Source organism: Podarcis cretensis, assembly GCF_951804945.1.
Source record: "Podarcis cretensis genome assembly, chromosome: 5".
Lineage (NCBI taxonomy): Eukaryota > Metazoa > Chordata > Lepidosauria > Squamata > Lacertidae > Podarcis > Podarcis cretensis.
Window position 1 is genome coordinate 14,739,669 of NC_137174.1, and position 20,598 is coordinate 14,760,266.

Below are 20,598 nucleotides of genomic sequence, written 5' to 3' on the forward strand. Positions count from 1 at the left end.
TGCAGTAAACCACAGTCCCAGAGAGAATACTTGTGCCACTTGACTAGGTCAATTCAGCATCTTTAAACTTCTTGAGCAAGAGAGCTTGCCAGGTCAGCTGGAAACTCCAGTGGGAGTTTGGAATCCTCCTGAATGCAGCAAGCCTCTGGGGGAGAGAAATTTTAGCTGGCCCCTTATCTTTGCAAAGGTTTTTTCCATTCCTAAGAGTTCCATTCCAACCCACTGTTACAACTATACATCACAATAGGTTTGTGATTGGTGTCTTCCACTCACAAACTGTCCCTTTTCTTGGCTGCTACAGAATTCCATATTGATATATTACCAGCAACTTGCATAGGGCCAGAAACACAGTGGGACATCCCATGGTTGTCACAGTAGCCACAAGCAACCATGGTAAGGATTTTGAAATCTCATCCAGGACTAACACTCAGGGCATTTACAACACTGGGTCCAGGACCATTTCTGTGAGCTCAATTACAGACAAACAGAAATCTCTATTCTGTCCCAAGAACACTAGATACATAAACACAATAAAGCTGCTCTGCTAAACTAAATGTCTGATGAGTGAGATGATACCCTTGTGGACCATGTCTGTTCCAGCTCCCTGCCCAACCTCCATATGTTGATACTGTACATTATTTCACTAGATTACTGTTTTTCCTTCAAAGAGCTCAGTGTGTGGTTTCCCTGCCCAATTTATCCTTGCAACAACCTTGTGAGGTAGGTAAGGCTGTGAGATGGTGACTGGCCCAAGGTCACATTTTGAGCAATATAGATGAATGGGAATTTGAACCTGGGTCCTCTGAGTCCTTGTTGGATACTCCGGCCACTATACAAGCCAAGTCTCAGTATCATATGACTGGTTAGCTTCTTTCTTTAGGATCTAATCCTGCAAGATGTATGTTCTATGGGAGAGAAAGGACACAACATTAACTTGAATGAATTGAATGAATCATACAGAGAGTGGGTAGATAACAAGGAACCAAGGATTCCATGGTCTAGAAGGAAGACCAAAAGCAGGGACAGATGCTATTTGGCGAGATATTATTCTCTAGCTGGTTAGCCTACCCTCCCTGATCAGCTAAATGGCTCCTAAGAAACCACTGGGACATTGCTGCTGCTGTGAGTGTGGAAGGAAGACCGCTCCCTGCTTGCAAGGCCCATTTTCACATGGCCTAGGGTGCAGGACCCACACTTACTCTGAGTATGTCAAAAATGTTTTTAAAAGTTTTTAAATGTTTAAAATACTTGTTAATTTATGGTGTTTTAAAAGTTGTTTTTTGCGCTTTGTGGGTGGGATGGACATTTGTCGGGGCTGGGGATTACGGTAGTTTAGTTTTAGTATAAATGTAACTCTCATTATTTCAATTAGTATTGTCTTGTTGGTTTGCTGTACAGTTTTATTTTGTTTAAAGGGGAAAGGGTATGAGTCATGGGGGTGCAGAGATTGTGTGAATGAACTTACTGCTTAGCTTATATTTTTAGTTGCTATTTTGTTAATGTTTTTAATATCATTTTATAGATTCTAAATGTCGCATTGATTTGTTAATTACACGACTTGCCATAATTGTGAAGTTTATTTTTTAGTTGCTGTTTTGTTAATTTTTTAAAAAATTGAAACTGTTTTATTGACAATTTGTTAATTATTTTATATGATGTATGCTGTATTTGCAATATGCTATTATGTTTTATTTTGTTATGGTTATTTATTGGTTGTAAGCCACTTTGAGATTCATTTGAATGAATCAATCAATCATGTGATAGGTCCCACACCCCTAGCACAGCCAGTTGTGGCTGCAGTCCCCGTCATGCCCCCTCAGTCCTCTGGCCAGGAGCTACATCCACAGTTTGCTCACCCACCCAAAATGAACTGTGCCAGTTAAGGACTATGCTAAGTGAGTTTTATAGATTTCCAACAAATCCCTTTGCCTTATAATCCATATATGTGACTTGACGCACACCAAGTAGCTTGGCTCATTTTGTTGTGTTATCTGTTCTGCAGAGAAATTCTTCCCTGCTTTCTTGAAAAGTTGTAGTCTGGATTGCACAGTGATCTAGGGGAACTTGCATTCACAGCACTGCTTGTTGCACAGAACTTGTATGTACATGCAACAGGTGTACTGCTCAGATGAGCAGAGCATTTTCTGCAAGCCCTGCCCCTAGGCATGAGAAGTTTCAACCCTAAGGCCCCATCCAGGTGCCATAATGTTTTATGTCAAGAGCTGTCAACACTACTCACTTTCCCATGGGACAGTCAGCTTATTTTTTTCACACCAATCTCAGTAAAAAGAGTATGTGCACACAGCCCTAGAATAACCTATCAGTTTATATGAGAATCAGGCTTATAAAAATGGGAGTGTGCTGTTAAGAGTAATTCAAAGGCTGCATCATCTTGAAATCTAGTAAATGTCTGTGGGTTGGTGTTTGTTTTATATCTTGTCTAATGCGACACTGGGAGATGTGGAAGGCATGAAACACACTATTGCAAATGGACACTACCTGTGAAATGGTCATATAATGAGAAATAACACTCAAATTCAGGTTAATACAGGCAAAATGGACAAAGTAGGATAAAGGCAACAGAGACCACAGAACTCCTGTGAATCCTTTTGAGCAATTTTCTGCTTTGTAGAAGTTTAATCAAACATCTAACAAAAGTCAGGCAATTTTGAAGAGACAGTACGGGCTTAAAAGGCACTTTAGCTCACATAAGCAGCTGCAGGGGCATCACAAGCCCTCAACATGCTTCAGTTTTCCTGACAAGCAGGTATGAATTCTTCTCTAATTACTCTTACTTGTAAAATATTTGTTCCTCTGATGGCATGGAGAGTGCAGTGACTGACTGACTACTTCCTCCCTAGGAAAGAGATCTGAGGAAAACTCTGGGACAGCCTCAAATTACTACACTGAACACATCTGATTCTCCTGATAGGGAATCTGTTCTAATACACGAAGAGCACTCGAATGTCCAACCAGTCGACTGCAATGTACTGGTAGATCCCTAGGAGGTTTTGGTAGATCGCTGGATCCCTTTCCTTAGCGTAGGTAAAATAAAATCCAACCCTGTCCTGTCGCTCCACCCTCCATTGTTCCACGATCTGCAGAACAGAAGATGGAGCTTACTCATGAACCTGCTGAGGCTAGGCTTTCCCCCTCCCTAAAAAAAGCTTAACAACTCTTTGACCTAAATCCCCCAAAAGAGGGTAGATCACTGCCAGTTTTTAATTCTGTGAGTAGATCGCAGTCTCTTGGGAGTTGGTCACCCCTGGTATAGAAGTTAAGTATTTGCTACTGAATAACCAGGCAAAAGAGAATGGTCTCTTTAATTCAAACAGAAGCTCAAGCTATGCTTAAGCCCTGGAAATACTACAAGAACATGGAGCATTCTCACACAAGCTATCCATTTTACCTCTTCCCTGCTATGAGAAAGGAAGAAAAGAAGAAGAAAAGGAGAGGGGGAGGTCAGAAAAGTATGACGCATATTCTATAGAAAACCCCAAAGCATCAAGCACCAAAGCTTCTCTCTTGAAACTGCTACTTAAAACAGTTCCATAACTGACCAACTATCCCTTATTATCTAGGGACAGTTCATAAGTTTTGAAAGTATCAGGTACATGTCTGTATTTCATGTAATGCCACAGCATGCAAGGACCTCATCCAAACCTGTCAAGGTTCTTCTGGGGAGGCCCTTCTCTTGGTCCTGCCGCTCTCCCAGGCATGCTTGGTAGGGATGCAACAGAGGGCCTTCTCAGTGGCTGCTTTCAGACTTTGGTATTCCCTTCTTGGAGAAGTTAGACTGACTCCCTCCTTCTCATTTTTCTGCTGGCAGGTGAGAACTTTCTTTTTCCAACATGCTTTTGGGAAATCTGCTTTTAATGAAAGGGTGCCTAACTGGTTTTATTGTAATTATTTGTATGATTTTAATAGATCTTTAGATAGAGATGACAGACAGATGGACAGACAGACAGACAGATAGATAGATGATAGATAGATAGATTTCTATTAATTTATCATCACCATCATCATCCCTGCTTTTAGTTCTTATTTTATCTGCAAGCTGCCTAGTATCTCTGTTATGGAAAGGGCAGGATATAAATAAATATAGAAGAATGAGGTTACGGTTAGCAGAAGGATGATTTCTTGAGCAATAAAACTTCTCTCTTCTACCTACAGACCTGTTCTGAGTTGAGGAAAGCCCCATAACAGATTGGAGGGGAGGGGAGAGGAGAGGGGAAGTTCTATTGCACAAAAGGAAGTCTTTGTGCTAATGGCTGAATACAACCCAAAGAAAGAAAAGGCCACACACTGTGGGGTCTTGTAATAGTCCCTGCCTCACCATACAATGTACAAACTGTAAAGAAATGTGAGTATTCCCCTTACACACCAGAAGGGAGAGGTAGTCTACTGGCATATATCCACTAATGCTTGCAACGTGATGTGTTTTTACTAGAGTAAATATTGAGAAAGACTGGAAAAAAGCAGCACAACTATTGACACTGCAAAGCTTTTTATAAGAAGCTAAATAAGAATGGATAAATATTTAATAGTGCAGCAGGAACTGAAGAGGCAGAAGTGTTACTGAATACTTTCCATTTATTTATTTGTTTAGAAGATTTATGCCCCAACTTTCAATCAAATTATTCTCACAGTGGCTTACAAGCAACAGGCTGTGATAACAGGAAGAGAAAAATTCCATGCACATGAACATGCGCACACGTACACACATGAAGCCTTTCCCCCCGTGCCTGACAGAAGGTGCCAGGGTACACTTTTCTTATGTTCTCAATGTTTGAAGGGTCCCTGTGCAAGATGACTGCTGCCCCCCCCCCTTGTAGTACCCAAGTCACTCTGGTGTCCTGTTTCTGAAATTCCTTTGTAATAGAACAGCTACTTTGAGATCTTTTATATTTCAGAATTTCAGAAATAGACTGGAAAGAGAAGCTGCTGAATTGCAACTTATTACCAAACTTAAAACCATGGAGAGACCTGGTCTGAACATTGGATTCTTATCTCATTATACATGACAAAGTCATTTTTCACCTTCTCACCCCTTGCTTTTTCCTGTAAGACCTATTGCAGTCGTTAAGAGTCGTCAACAGGCTCATCACAGCTATCTGCCAATCACCCAATCCCACCACCCTTCTGAGCAATACCCCTCCCCACCTTCTCACTATATAGAAGGGTCTTGTGACTTCTGTTTCAGTGTATCTGAAGAAGTGTGCATGCACACGAAAGCTCATACCAAGAACTAACTTAGTTGGTCTTAAAGGTGCTACTGGAAGGAATTTTTTCATTTTGTTTTGACTATGGCAGACCAACACGGCTACCTATCTGTATCTGTAAAAAGTGTTCTTAAAAGTAAAAGGGACTCATTTTCTACCACCACCCACTATGCAGCCTGGTTGATCCATTTATCCCTTCTACCTGTGCCAGTTGGGGGCAGGGGCACAGATAAATTAATCCCTTTGTCTTTTGACAGAGGTTTTTGTAATGTGCATTGGGCAGCAAAGCTCCAAATTTCACCCATTTCCCTAGAAAAAATTAATATGGTGGCCATGACAGACGGTTCATTGCAGCTGCACACCAAGAGATCCCTTTAGTTTCTCTTACAATGACCAAGCATACTAAGGGTAAGTAATCAGTCACGCCCACCAACTTCATTTCCCTAGAGTGCCTGGGCTCCACGTGGGACCTAAGGCACACTGGGGAAATGAAGACGGTAGGTACAAGTTGGAGCTTCACTTTGCAATACACCCAGCTCTGCAAAAAAGATTTTTAAAGGTGAACAAATATATTGGTGCAGCTGCCCCTGTAATTTATTTGGCTCCCTGCTAAGCTGCGGGATCCTGGCCTTGCGCCCTGTTATTTGTCCCTAAGGTAGATGCAGCTGAGGTCAACCCAGAGTTGCAGCCAAGTGTTCTCTCTGGCAGGGAGAAGGGAAAGAAATCCCCTTCAGCTGCTCATTCTTGGGGTGATGGATGGACCAGGCTGGTCTTCCCATTGCCATAATGTTCTTTCCCAGGAGGCAGGGGATGATCAAATGACTTAGCAAGCATATAAATTAGCAGCCTCAAAGTAATGTGCATTAAATAGATACAAGTGGGAGTTGCAACAAAATGCTACTGTTTGGAGTGCTCCTGTTCGGGGTTCTAGTTTGCTAACCATATCATTTCCCAGGATATGGAAAACATCCTGGATTCCTGGAAGTATCACTCTCTCCCCAAGTTTTCCATCTCTTCCCCTGAACAGGAAGTCAGCATTCCGTGGCCACTGCACATGCTCAGTTTTTAATGCACTTTCCTCATTCAGGTTTTTCCCCTTCAATTTTTTTTTTTTTGTATTTTTGGAAACCTACTGATACCACTCTTTTCATGGAATAAGCCTCTCTCTTTTCTGATCTTTCATATTTGTCAGAGATAAAATTCTTTGTTGACAAAGATACGTTGTGGAAAACCGTAGAGGAATAGCCAATGCTCTTGAAGAGAGGCATGAATACTGTTTCTGGTTGTATATATATATATTTAATAAATTATACTATCCTAGCCTATATTACACTGAAACATTTAAATGTTTCTTTGATTGTCCTCGACTCTGCCTGCCACACTTGCCATTCTCTCCTGCCACACCAGTGCAGCATGCCCTACCCTTTAAGAACCACTATGATTTAGTCAAATCCCAGACACCTGCTAAATCTTTGTTTCCTAATCGTGGGAAAATCCACTAACATATCACGACCTTTAGCTTTTTATGATAAAACTTCCCAATAAAGTAACAGAGCACAATGTTTTCACAGCTTGCTCTCTCTGCCAAATCATAGCTTAGTGGGGAAAGGGATTCCATAACAGTTGTTTCAGAAACAAAATGTTCAACAGAAAAAAGAGGCGGGGGACACACAGAAAGATCACCACAGCAAAATTTAGGTTTGTATGTTTTTAAGTTACATCAAACACAATGTAATCTTCCTTAATAATGTACACCAATAGCACCTGATCCAATAAAACATATAACCTCAATGCTTTCAATGCTGGCAGCTAACAGTGAAGCTGTTTACAGTGAACAGAACTAGCAAGGTTATCTTCATTATCTTGATAGAAAAAGAGACAGTATTCAAACATATCTGAAGTCAAGCCTCCCCCCACAGCCTGTCCCTAAGCAAAAAATAAGTTTGGTTTGCTACAAATCTAAAGGCTAGGGAAAGAAAGGATATTATTGTTTCACAATGCCTAACTTCCAAAGCCAGGAAATCTGATATTTAAGTTAAATAAAACAATAAAATTCAACAGGGATCGAACTTGCAACCTTATCAGCACCATGCTCTAACCAACTGAGCTATCCAGCTGATGACTGGGGGGAGTTCGAAAGTGAATATATCTGTAGGGCCACAGGGTTTCACATCCTGATCTAGGCCCACTTCAGTCTTAGAATCATAGAATCATAGAGTTGGAAGAGACCACAAGGGCCATCGAGTCCAACCCCCTCCCTGCCAAGCAGGAAACACCATCAGAGCACTCCTGACATATGGTTGTCAAGCCTCTGCTTAAAGACCTCCAAAGAAGGAGACTCCAGCACACTCCTTGGCAGCAAATTCCACTGTCAAACAGCTCTTACTGTCAGGAAGTTCTTCCTAATGTTTAGGTGGAATCTTCTTTCTTGTAGTTTGGAACCATTGCTCAGTGTCCGCTTCTCTGGAGCAGCAGAAAACAACCTTTCTCCCTCCTCTATGTGACATCCTTTTATATATTTGAACATGGCTATCATATCACCCCTTAACCTCCTCTTCTCCAGGCTAAACATGCCCAGCTCCCTTAGCCGTTCTTCATAAGGCATCGTTTCCAGGCCTTTGACCATTTTGGTTGCCCTCCTCTGGACACATTCCAGTTTGTCAGTGTCCTTCTTGAACTGTGGTGCCCAGAACTGGACACAGTACTCTAGGTGAGGTCTGACCAGAGCAGAATACAGTGGCACTATTACTTCCCTTGATCTAGATGCAATACTCCTATTGATGCAGCCCAGAATTGCATTGGCTTTTTTTAGCTGCCGCGTCACACTGTTGGCTCATGTCAAGTTTGTGGTCAACCAAGACTCCCAGATCCTTTTCACATGTACTGCTCTCAAGCCAGGTGTCACCCATCTTGTATTTGTGCCTCTCATTTTTTTTGCCCAAGTGCAATACTTTACATTTCTCCCTATTAAAATTCATCTTGTTTGTTTTGGCCCAGTTCTCTAATCTGTCAAGGTCGTTTTGAAGTGTGATCCTGTCCTCTGGGGTGTTAGCCACCCCTCCCAGTTTGGTGTCATCTGCAAATTTGATCAGGATGCCCTTGAGTCCATCATCCAAGTCGTTGATAAAGATGTTGAATAAGACCGGGCCCAAGACAGAACCCTGTGGCACCCCACTAGTCACTCTTCTCCAGGATGAAGAGGAACCATTGATGAGCACCCTTTGGGTTCAGTCAGACAGCCAGTTACAGATCCACTGAGTGGTAGCATAGTCAAGTCCGCATTTTACCAGCTTCTTTACAAGAATATCATGGGGCACCTTGTCAAATGCCTTGCTGAAATCAAGGTAGGCTACATCCACTGCGTTCCCTTCATCTACCAGGCTTGTAATTCTGTCAAAAAACGAGATCAGGTTAGTCTGACATGACTTCGTTTTTTGACAGAATTACAAGCCTTGTTTCCAGCAAGCTCTGAGAAATAAAACCACCCCACTGGGTGACACATATCAGGAAAGAGACAACAACTGTGCATATCATGCTTGGTATGATTGTATTGTTCTGGACGGATTTGTCTGGGTGGGAATGGAAGGCTTAACATTTTGATAATTTGGCTGAATAGTTCCAGAAGGTAAAAGGGAGACACAGATGCTTTGGACGTGGTGAGGTTCTGCAAGTTTCCTGGGCTATTCAGAAACTCCCATGCCATTCAATATTACATGAAACTGCTTGGAGAGGATGTGACCATCTTATCTAGCTAATGAGGAAGGAAGTGTTAGGCCTTTTAAAAGCGGAGTTGGGAAGTATTTCTTAGAAACTTGACTCATGGTACCCAGAAATGAGGAGGTTGCCTATCAGGATCAAGCTTTATCAATGGAATGAAACTCCTTCTCCATATCAATTCATTTTGGCACCAGATTAAAAGTACTGTGTTTTCCTAGTTTTTTAATTGTTTCCAGATTGGTCTATGGTTGACTATTAAGGAATTTGCTGATCTTTTATTTAACTGTTTTTCATCACTATTTTGCATGTTTATTGCAAACCACATTGAAAACATTTTATTGGCAAGCAGGGTAGAAAAAAAAGTTTTAAACCAATTAGCTAAATGATTAACTTCTGCAGTCACTGTTATTCTAAAGCAGCATTGCTGCAGCAAGCAAAGGCTACAGCAGCTCAGTCAGCTGCTTGTGGCTGCAAAGCCAAACAGGATGTGTGTGACTGTTGCCATGGAAACAAAGGGGCAGTCCATTCTGTACTGAGCACCGGATGTTAGCTCAGTGTGTGTGTCATATGACCTGTACAGGATGTACATAGGTGGAGTTTGGAGTTTCTCTCTGTTTGTTGAAAAGAGCAGACATGTTTTCTCTGTACTGAAGTAAAGACAGGAATAAAAGAATGTAAGATACATTTCTGTCTGAGTCTGATTCCCCTCCCTGGGGATATGCTGGAGAGCAGGGAGGAGGAGAAGCAGTTTGGTGTGTTTTTCTCACAGCCTGAGGAAAATCGCCGGAACGGACCTCGTGTGTTTTTCCTACCGGGAGTCGCCGGAGGGAGGTCAAAAGAATTCAGCCGGTGCCTGGAGAGATAGGCACATACCTCTGACCGAGCCTGAATTCTGACATTGGTAGCAGTTGACGGTTGCTACGATCCATGGGAGTCTGCATCAAGGAGACTGTATTCATCCCTCTCCATGGAAGCCTGAGATGGATGCTGATTCTCTGCAGCTAGAAGCTGACCAGAAGAAGCTGAAAGCCAAGCTACGGAGCCCAGGTATGAGATTTTCGGGCTTAAGAGTGTGAATGCAGATTGATTAATTCTCTGCTTCATGGGAGCAACGTTTGGGAAAAACAGCTCCGAGAGAGAAGAGTCTGCATTCCAAACATTCCTGTGGTTTTTCCTGTCCAAGGAAAGGAATGTGGTTGCTTAGCAACGCAGGCCAGTTTCAAGATAAGGGCTGGATGTCAGGCTGTGCTCGGAGAAGCAAAACAGCTCGTGTTTTGACTAGGCCTTTACAAAGGAACTGTTGGAAAGGGACTTTCCAAGCGGCCGGTGTTATTGCTGCCAGGTGCACAGAGTGTAAACAAGCCAGCTATTGGATTTTAGAGGCTTGTGTTTGAGAGTCAATGCAAGGACTCAAAATGGATGCCAAGAAGGGGGAAGGCCTGCCTTCTCCAACCCTTTTGACCAGTGACAATTATGCATCTTGGTCTATTAAGATGAAGGCTTTGCTGCAGAATCAGAGACTGTTTAGGGTGATTGAGAACCCCATCCCTGCAGCACCAACGCCTGTTTGGGAGTCACAGGATGTGAAGGCCAGAACTGCTATAATTCTGTGCGTGTCGGACTCTCAGCTTATTCATATACAAGATTTACCGCACGCGAAAGATGTTTGGGACACGCTGAGAAGGACACATCAGAGAGATGCAGGTTCTTCAGCGTTGCTGTATTTTGAAAAGCTGACTAACCTGAGACTTGCGCCTGATGGAGATGTTCAAGCGCACCTGACGGAAATGAAATTTCTGCGTCAGCAGATGGTGGAACGCAATTTCCGTCTGCAGGAGGAAGTGTTTTGCTTCATGGTGATCAACAGCCTGAATCGGACTTACAAAACAGTTGCCAGTCAGCTGGGGTCTCTCCCAGCGCAAGATCTAACGTCGGACAGGGTCTTTGCCGTGATTCTGAACGAACATGACAGACTTGCCGCCCTGGAAGTCAAGGACAGGGGGAGGGAAGAACGGAGTTCAGACACCCCCACTGCTGTAGCTACTGGAGGAGACGCCGTAGCTTTGAACGTTGTCCGATGCCACAATTGTGGACAGACTGGGCATCTTCAGCGGTACTGCAGGAAGCCACGTCAAAACAAAGGAGCCAAGGGAAGCTCCACGAAGTCTGAGGCGTCAGGCAGAAGTCATGCCAAGTCACAGGCGAAGCCTGCAAAGGCTTTGATGTCCCTAAAAGCCACACCACAAGTGGGGAATTCCTTCGTTTTAGACACGGGAGCGACGGTTCACATGACCCATCGTAGGGATTTGTTTTCGTCATTTAAGAAGCAAAGCTTCGTTGTACAACAAGCCAACGGTCAAGAGCTGGAAGCCACCGGAATTGGGACTGTGTATCTTAAAAGTCTGAACTTGACTATAAACAATGTTTATTTGGTTCCAGAGTTGAAGTACAATCTGCTCAGCGTTTCGCAGATTGCCAAGAAGGGACTAAAACTGTCCTATGATGATCAACACTGCGAGATCTACAAAGATGGAGAGTTGTATCTTTCTGCCGAAGAGAAAGATGGACTGTATTTGTTGACTTTTGATCAAAGTGATTACATAGAATGTAATTCTTGTGATTCTAACATGATTTCTTTTGCAGGTGTAGCCCAGAAGAACGCCAAGCAGGTCACCTCGAGGGTCGACAGGGCATTTCAGCGGGTGTATGCTGATGTGATTGGTCCTTTAGCACCATCTAGAGGCAATGCAAAGTATTACCTAATATGTGTTGATTCTTTCACAGGTTTTGTCTGGATTTATCTTTTGGAGAGACCGAAAGAAGCCTTAGAAAGGTTTAAAGAGTTTTGTGACAAAGTTAAAAATATGCATGATGCTGACATAGATTGTCTTTGCACAGATGAGAAGCCAATTTTTCTCTTACAGGATTTCCAGAGGTTCCTGAAGAAGAAAGGGATAAGACACAAAATTGCAGCTTCCGAAGAAGCTTGGAACAGATGTGTCTGTGTTAGGGTGAACAAAGAATTGCAAAAGGGAATGGAAGCGCAATTGCTTAGTTCACATCTGCCACATGAGTACTGGGCTGAGTCACTAATGTCATTTTGTTACACGTGGTTGAGAAAGGTTTCAAAAGACTTGGGATGTTCTCCTTTTGAGAAACTGTTCCACAGAAAACCTTCTGTTGCCCATTTCAAGGTTTTTGGGTCTCATGTGAGAACAGAAGCTCCAGGTGGAGTAAAGAATGCCAGAGGCATTTTTGTGGGTTATGAAAAGGGTCTCTACAGAGTAATTTTGTCTGAATCTGGTAAGGTGATTCTCACAAAATTTCTAGAGAGTGCTCCTGAACAGGAGCGAGTGATTGTTCACACATTTCCCACAGGAGATGATGATGATTCTGATGATGATGATGATGAGTTTGATCTTATTGAATTCAGTAGTACTGATGATGACAGCGATAGCTCAGACAGCTCAGTTGTCACAGTCATTGAGAAGAAATCTCACATAATGACTAGACCCTCAGAAGAGGAGGATGAACCACTGATTAAGCTTAGTACTGGTTCTTCAGAGAGTTCAGAGGCTGAACCAGAAAGCAAGGGAGAGCAGCACCTCTTACGTAGGTCTGAGAGAGCAACGAAGGGTGTACCACCCAAGAGGTATTCAAAAGAGTTTGCCAACCAAGCTGTTGCATGTGTTGCTGTTGTAAACGACCAAGGTCAAATTGAAGCTGTGTCTGAGTCAGAGACAAAGGCACAACAGAGAGTTGCTAACCAAGGTAATGCAGATGCACTCATTCCTTGGAAGTCACACAACCAGAGAGGTACATTGGTAAAACCAGTGGCGGGTAGTTCCAAGGGTGGAACTGAAACAACAGGGGAGTGTTATACATATAACAACTGTTTGTTTTCTTCTCTGGATGACGCTTTGCTCGCAGCACGCATTGATACTTTAGGGGGAGTATGTTATTCTAAAGCAGCAATGCTGCAGCAAGCAAAGGCTACAGCAGCTCAGTCAGCTGCTTGTGGCTGCAAAGCCAAACAGGATGTGTGTGACTGTTGCCATGGAAACAAAGGGGCAGTCCATTCTGTACTGAGCACCGGATGTTAGCTCAGTGTGTGTGTCATATGACCTGTACAGGATGTACATAGGTGGAGTTTGGAGTTTCTCTCTGTTTGTTGAAAAGAGCAGACATGTTTTCTCTGTACTGAAGTAAAGACAGGAATAAAAGAATGTAAGATACATTTCTGTCTGAGTCTGATTCCCCTCCCTGGGGATATGCTGGAGAGCAGGGAGGAGGAGAAGCAGTTTGGTGTGTTTTTCTCACAGCCTGAGGAAAATCGCCGGAACAGACCTCGTGTGTTTTTCCTACCGGGAGTCGCCGGAGGGAGGTCAAAAGAATTCAGCCGGTGCCTGGAGAGATAGGCACATACCTCTGACCGAGCCTGAATTCTGACAGTCACTACCTATGTTTCCAAACACTATCTCTACAGCTACAATGACAAGTTTTGTTTTCTAAACATCAAATAATCTAGTACAGCACCCAGTACTAGACTGATGCAGTCCTGGAAGTGCAAAATTTCACCAAGTCAAAGTCAAACTGCCCTTAAGGAAGAAGTAAGGATTACAGTGGTGCCTCGCAAGATGAAATTAATCCGTTCCGTGAGTCTCTTCGTATAGCGGTTTTTTCGTCTTGCAAAGCAAGCCAATTGACAGCTTAGCGGATTAGCGCTATTAGCGGCTTTTAGCGGCTTTTAGCGGCTTATCAGCTTAGCGGATCAGCTGATAAGCGGCTTAGCTGCTTAGAAAAAGGGGGGGGAAGGGAAAAAAACCCGCAGGAACTCGCAAGACATTTTCGTCTTGCGAAGCAAGCCCATAGGGAAATTCGTTTTGCGAAGCGCCTCCAAAACGGAAAACCCTTTCGTCTAGCGGGTTTTCCATCTTGCGAGGCGTTCGTCTTGCGGGGCACCACTGTATTTAGATTTAGCTGCATTAAGATTTCTTCTTAAAACTGATTCTCTTTTAACCTCTCTATCTTAAGTCAAATAATCTCCACAGATATTTAATCTTTGTATACCTCCTGAAAATACTGTATAAGTGGGGTCCAAATTCAATTTAAGATATGGTTAGGATTGTGATGTTAATTGACAAAAAGTTCAATGGCGTGGAGGACAATCTCGCTCTCCACCCCACATACTCAGTGCAGCTACACTGAGTATAGAAGGAGTTGTGGCATTTATTACTGTCAATTCAGCATTTCTTTTCTTTCAAGACCACTTGGAAGTATAGACTGTCAGTGGTTCTTTGATCACAGACCCACTGCCCTGCTAAACTTAAAAGTATTGATATTTATCTTGGACCATAGTTGGAAAAATCATAGAAACAGATTATTGTTGCAGCTGTCTGGACTGCAGAACTGAATGCATGTGATTATTACAGGACCGAACATATCATCCTGCAAAAATGGAAAGCCACAAGCTCTCCTGATGTAGATCAATGGGTGAAAGACCTCTTAATCTTGCAGCTCAAATACTTTATATAAAAAGAGGGATGTAAGATAAATTTCAAGGTATTTGGCAGAATTTCTTAGAATTTCCCCTTTACACTTCTACCTTCTGTGCCAGCAACATATTTATTTTTTCTTCATCGAAAAGGGGAGAATTATAAAAAGAGAGATGAGAAAAACAATTGGAAGAATAACCAAACCAGAATATGTATAAATGATAGTGGTAAATTGTTTAATATGCAGGAGTATATTCCTAACCCCACTTACCTGGGAGTAATCCCATTGAATTCAGTAGAACTTATTTCTGAGTATACATTGTTAGGATACAGAACTGAACAGCATGGGAAAATGAAGCACAATCTTATATGTCCTGTATAACCAAATACAGTACATCACTGGAAAGAAGGGAGCAAGATGGTCTCTTATTGCAAAAAAATAAATAAAAATGTTTTAAATATTTCCATAAACAATATTTTAGAAGTTTAACCAAAGGAAACCTTAAACACCATAGATCTGTCACAGCAATAGGTGCAATAACATTTCCCCTCCCAGTAATATTTAAGGCTTGTGCCTAGCAAGGGTTTTAATCCTACAGCTCTCAGCCAAGAGCAAGCAGCCGAAACATGAAGCACTGACAGTACAAGATGGAAAGGATGCTGATTGACTGTCAAACCAGGCAGTACAAGCATGGGGATGGGGGAGAGGCAATTGATTCCATCTGTCCACCTCATTCCCTGGCAGCTCTACCAGACTGAGCATTGTTGACCTGCAGAACAACTGTTGGGGAAATCCCTAGAAATTAGCAAGGGTATGCTGTGACACTTACTTTTTATTTACATTACGAGATGACTGAGGGTGTATGTGTGCACTTCCTTTAATCACCAAAAATCCCCAACAATGCTTTTGCAGCTCTGCAGTCTCACTATTACCTGTGCTTCCTGGAATGTGTTTCGAAACAGAAGGACCTGTGAGCAGCTGGTGATGCTACCTGTGGAGAGCCTGGGAATGGCAAAATATTTTTGCATTGCTTTCAAGTGCTCCAGCTGCAGAACTGCACAAGGATTGTGGTTTTTTAAAAAATTAATTAAAGGAAGCATGGACACAAGCATAGAAACATTCATGCACACATACTCAGTTATCTTGTAATTTAAATAAAAGGTAAGTGTCCTAGTACATGTCAGTATATGTCAGCGTGGGGGCTCTGCATTGTCACCCTGCCCCCAGCGTTTCGACAGTACACCTGCTAATTTCTCCTAATTTTCACCATCTTGCCCCAGTTTTTGAGGGCAATTTCTTCCCCAACCTCTGTGAGCGGCTGAAAAAAAACTCTTGGCCAAAATATTAGCCCAGCCCTAGTTTCAGCATTATCCTTTAATTTTGCTATTTGTTCTGGGATCTATAGCTCATAAAATTATTAATAGAGGGCATTTTCATCACAAAAAGCACTGAGATTTGTTCAGTTCAAACAGATCGTGAGAAGCTACCACTTACTTCATGATGAGCAGCATGGCGTGAAACAATACTGCCCAGATGTAATTATGCCTGTTTAAAGATATTATAAAAACACAAGTATAAGATCACACACTTTCCCACACACTCCCTGAAAAACATGAGCCAAAGGCCTTTTCAACTATCAGAACTTTCTGGGATTCCCAAGTAGTATGGCCTGCACATATTTAATCGCAAAGGCTGGACTGAACAGAAACCACAAAGAACTATCATTAATAACAACAGAGCATAGGAAATCTTTCTATGCTGTACTTCAGTGCAGCTGCTCCAATACAAATATGACACTTTTACTCAATTTACACTGGGAAGCTAAGTGGAAGAAATTAATTGCAAAGTCAGTGTCTGAAGAAGACATCTACTAGTCACTTCCACCAACAGGTAGAGAATGCACCTGCACAGGAGTTTACTACTCTGAACAGTTTGAATTTACTAGCATACCTGGCATTTTGCTATGAAAAATTCATATAACACTAAAGCCTGGAATAGGCATGGACATTGAAACTATTAACCTACAGTTGAGGAGCACCAACTCAAACTGCATGACCCACAAATCCAAGTTCCGCGGCATCATTTAGCTCCAAGGGTTCAGTGCACTGAGGCGGAATGTATGCAATGGCTTTGCAAGATAGCACACTGGAAAAGATGTGAGCAGAGGTGACGGCAAAATCCTACCACCACACAGACAGAACTACAATTTGGTCCATGAGCTAATGTGCTGCCACAGGCATCTCTTCTTGAAAACCCATGGTATCTTTTGAAATATAAATGCCGCATCAACCCTCAAATATGCAGCAACACCCTACTTTCTCACATATGCAGTACTTCATTCCTCGTGTATATGTGCGCGCACACACGCATACGCGCACACACACACACACACACACACACACTAGCACCTTGCCATACATGCTCTTCCAAGTGTCCCCTTTTCAAGAGCCATGGACAGACTCCCCATCTTTGGGGTATGGGGCCAGAGATTCTGAGTGAGGGATTTGCCCCTGGAATAAGTCAAACTTTACTGTCCAGAAAGCTGTAGCATAGGAGCGGACTGTTTCATCACCATCACTCCAGCCTGAGAAAGTTACACTGACATCCTCAAATTCTGAGGACTCCAGAAAACTACAGTCACTTCTGTGCCATCAGTCAGTGGTTACTCCTTCCTCCTGGGCTATGTCCAGAAAGTGGTGTTGGGGTGTGAGTGTTAAGACCCCTGGCATTCACATGTGGGGTGCCTCAGGGCTTCATCCACTCCCCCATGCTTTTTAACATCTATATAAAATGGCTGGGGGTTTGGGCTGAGTGTCCACTAGTATGCAGATAATAGCCAGCTCTACCCTCTCACTGGGGGGACGTGGGTGGCACTGTGGGTTAAACCACAGAGCCTAGGATTTGCTGATCAGAAGGTCGGTGGTTCAAATCCCTGCGATGGGGTGAGCTCCCGTTACTTGGTCCCTGCTCCTGCCAACCTAGCAGTTTGAAAGCATGTCAAAGTGCAAGCAGTTAAATAGGTACCGCACCGGCGGGAAGGTAAACGGCATTTCCGTGTGCTGCTCTGGTTCACCAGAAGCGGCTTAATCATGCTGGCCACATGACCCGGAAGCTGTACGCCGGCTCCCTCGGCCAATAAAGTGAGATGAGCGCCGCAACCCCAGAGTCGGCCACGACTGGACTTAATGGTCAGGGGTCCCTTTACCTTTAACCTCTCACTTAAATCAGAACCAGTGAAGGCAGTGAATGTCCTGTGTGAGTGGCTGGAGGAAATGGCAGTCCATGGATTGAGGCTGAATCCCAACAAGACAGAAGTACTGTTTCTGGGGAACAGGGGACGGGCAGGTGTGGGAGACTTGCTGGTCCTGAATGGGGTAACTGCACCAGCAGTGCAGCCTTGGGGTCATTTTGGATTCACAGCTGTCCATAAAGGCGAAGGTCAACTCTGTGTCCTGGGCAACTGTTTAGCGACTCCTTCTGGTATGCTAGGTGAGACCCTGCCTGTCTGCCCACTGTCTTCCCAGAGTGGTACATGCTCTGGTTATCTCCCGCTTAGACTACTGCATTGCCCCCTACAGGGAGGTACCTTTGAAGGTGACTCAGAAACTACAATTAATCCAGAATGCGGCTGCTAGACCAGTGTCTAGGAATGGTCACCAGGGCCATATAACAATGGTCCTAAAATATCTACATTGGCTCCCAGTACGTTTCTAAGCACAATTCCAAGGGTTGGTGGTGACCTTTAATGCCCTAAACGGCTTTGGTCCTGCATGCCTGAAGGACTGTCTCCACATCCCATTGTTCAGCTCAGAAACTGAGGTCCAGGTAGTTCCCTCATGTTACAGAGAATCAGGCAGAGGGCCTTCTCGGTAGTGATGCCCATGGTATGGAACACCCTCCCGGCAGATGTCAAAGAGATAAATAATTATACAACCTTCTGTAGACATCTTAAGGCAGCCCTGTATCAGAAAGCTTTTAATGTGTGATGTTCTGTTGTGTTTTTGTATATTCTGTTGGAAACTGCCCAGAGTGGCTGGAGCAACTTAGTCAGATGGGCAGAGTACAAACAACAACAACAACAACAAATACTACTACTACTGAAGCAGACTAAGACCCTTTAACTGCTGGCTCAGTTTGGGCTTGCTTGTTGCTGAAGCAACATTTGGCTCTCCAGCCTGAGTGGCAAATGGAGCTATCCACAGTGCTACTTGCTTTGCTTGCCTTGCCTTAGCAGAATTTGATCTCTGCTTTGCTAGACTTTGTCTTACTGGAGGGATGGGAAATCTCAGGCCCAGGGACCAAATGCAGCTCTTGGTGCCTCTCTGTCTGGTTCTTAGAATTCTCCCCAGGCACATCATCTCACCATCCCTGTTGTGTACTCTCCTTGAGTACTTTGCCTGGCTAGAACATGTCGTTAATAATGCTTATTGCTTGCCTGGATGGAGAAGAGTGTGGGTAAGTACAGTAAGCCCACTATACAAAGGTAACATTAATATTCACCGTTCTGTTCATTTTTGCTTATGGTTCTACCCACCACTAGCATGTGGTCTCCAGGTTGAAAAAGTTCCCTACCCCAACCTCCTTGGAACCTGGCTTCCACTTTGCTGGTCTTTGCTTTAGTAGAAGCTGAATCTTCCCTTGCTAGACCAGAACCTGGATGTCCTTGACTTTGCCTTGGTTTCCTTGCTTGAACACAAATTTGTGCCTAACATCAACCCACAAACACCACCTTGAGCTATAACCTCATCTGGCTGAGACCACTACCTGGAACAGAACAGCCCTTTACCTTCAGCATGAAACAAAGTGGTAGAGCAGCATTTGCAGGTCTGTAAAATCCCACAGCAGGGTCCCCACCTCCACAGCTCTAAGTGGCACAAGTGGTACACCTAGGGATCTACAGGAGGTGGATTCCTAGCTCTCAACTAAACTTGCAGCTCTTAACGGTTACTATGTAATTATTAAAGCTTAAGAACACAGCTAATGAACTCCCTTTCTAATGAACAGTGTACATTTTCAGAACATGTTTTATGTTGGGCTAAAGCAAGTCCATTTGCCTCTAGTAGTTCTGAATCCATGGCTCCCCTCCATTCATGAATCCAACTTCCAAATGTACATCTTCAACCTATAATAAATACACACCAAATCAGTAAGGGATAATTACAGATAGGTAGCCGTGTTGGTCTGCCATAGTCAAAACAAAATAAAAAAAAATTCCTTCCAGTAGCACCTTAAAGACCAACTAAGTTAGTTCTTGGTATGAGCTTTCGTGTGCATGCACACTTCTTCAGATACACTGAAACAGAAGTCACCAGACCCTTCTATATAGTGAGAAGGTGGGGAGGGGTATTACTCAGAAGGGTGGTGGGATTGGGTGATTGGCAGATAGCTGTGATGAGCCTGTTGACGACTCTTAACGACTGCAATAGGTCTTACAGGTCTATCTGCAATAGGTCTTACAGGTCTTACAGTAAGGGATAGTTAGCTCTGTAGAAATGGGCCTACCCAAAGATCAGGTACTTTCTTCTCCTGTGACCCTATGAAGCTGATGGAATAATCTCAGGCAGTAAGACAGCCACAACAGGGCATGTGTGTGCCCTAGAACCTACTGAAAGCCATGTGCTGATAAGCATCAAAAGGGACGATGGGAGAAAAAAACTGAGGCAGCACCAACTCATAAGTGCAGCATTCTTGTCAGGGGCTGGAGCATTCACATCAGAACACTGAGAGTCAGGTTCCTGTTCCCTTAACATGCTGTGCTAGCAGGAGAGTTCATCGGAATAGGAGCTTGCAGGCCTTTCAAGTCATCAGATGGAAACCTCAAGCAGAATTCTTCTGGCAAAGGAGTCATGTGAACAGGATGAACCAATTACCTTCCTTGTATATAAACTCGGGGCCTCTTCACACTGAAACTCAGCTCACCTAGGGGTGCCATTCCACACTGCCTGTTTCTATCTATATGCCAGTACCCCACTGCCTATAGCAACTTTCTCCACCAAACCATAATTCTACTTTCAACTTCACAAGACACAACAGCAGGTACATTTTACTTATGTTCACTGCTTCATACCTGGTAGATACTATAAACACTAAAGATGCAAGTAGTGTACACAAAGAACCTTTTCTGAAATAGCCAGTAAGTTCTGCTAGTCTTTCAATCCAATTG

The 20,598-nt window shown here is 43.4% G+C and overlaps 1 protein-coding gene across 5 annotated transcripts in view; it reads right to left on the reverse strand.

Moving 5' to 3' along the window:
* The window catches only part of USP54 (ubiquitin specific peptidase 54), a 103,390-nt gene that overhangs the window by 60,023 nt on the left and 22,769 nt on the right, over positions 1-20,598 (reverse strand). The window lies entirely within an intron of this gene.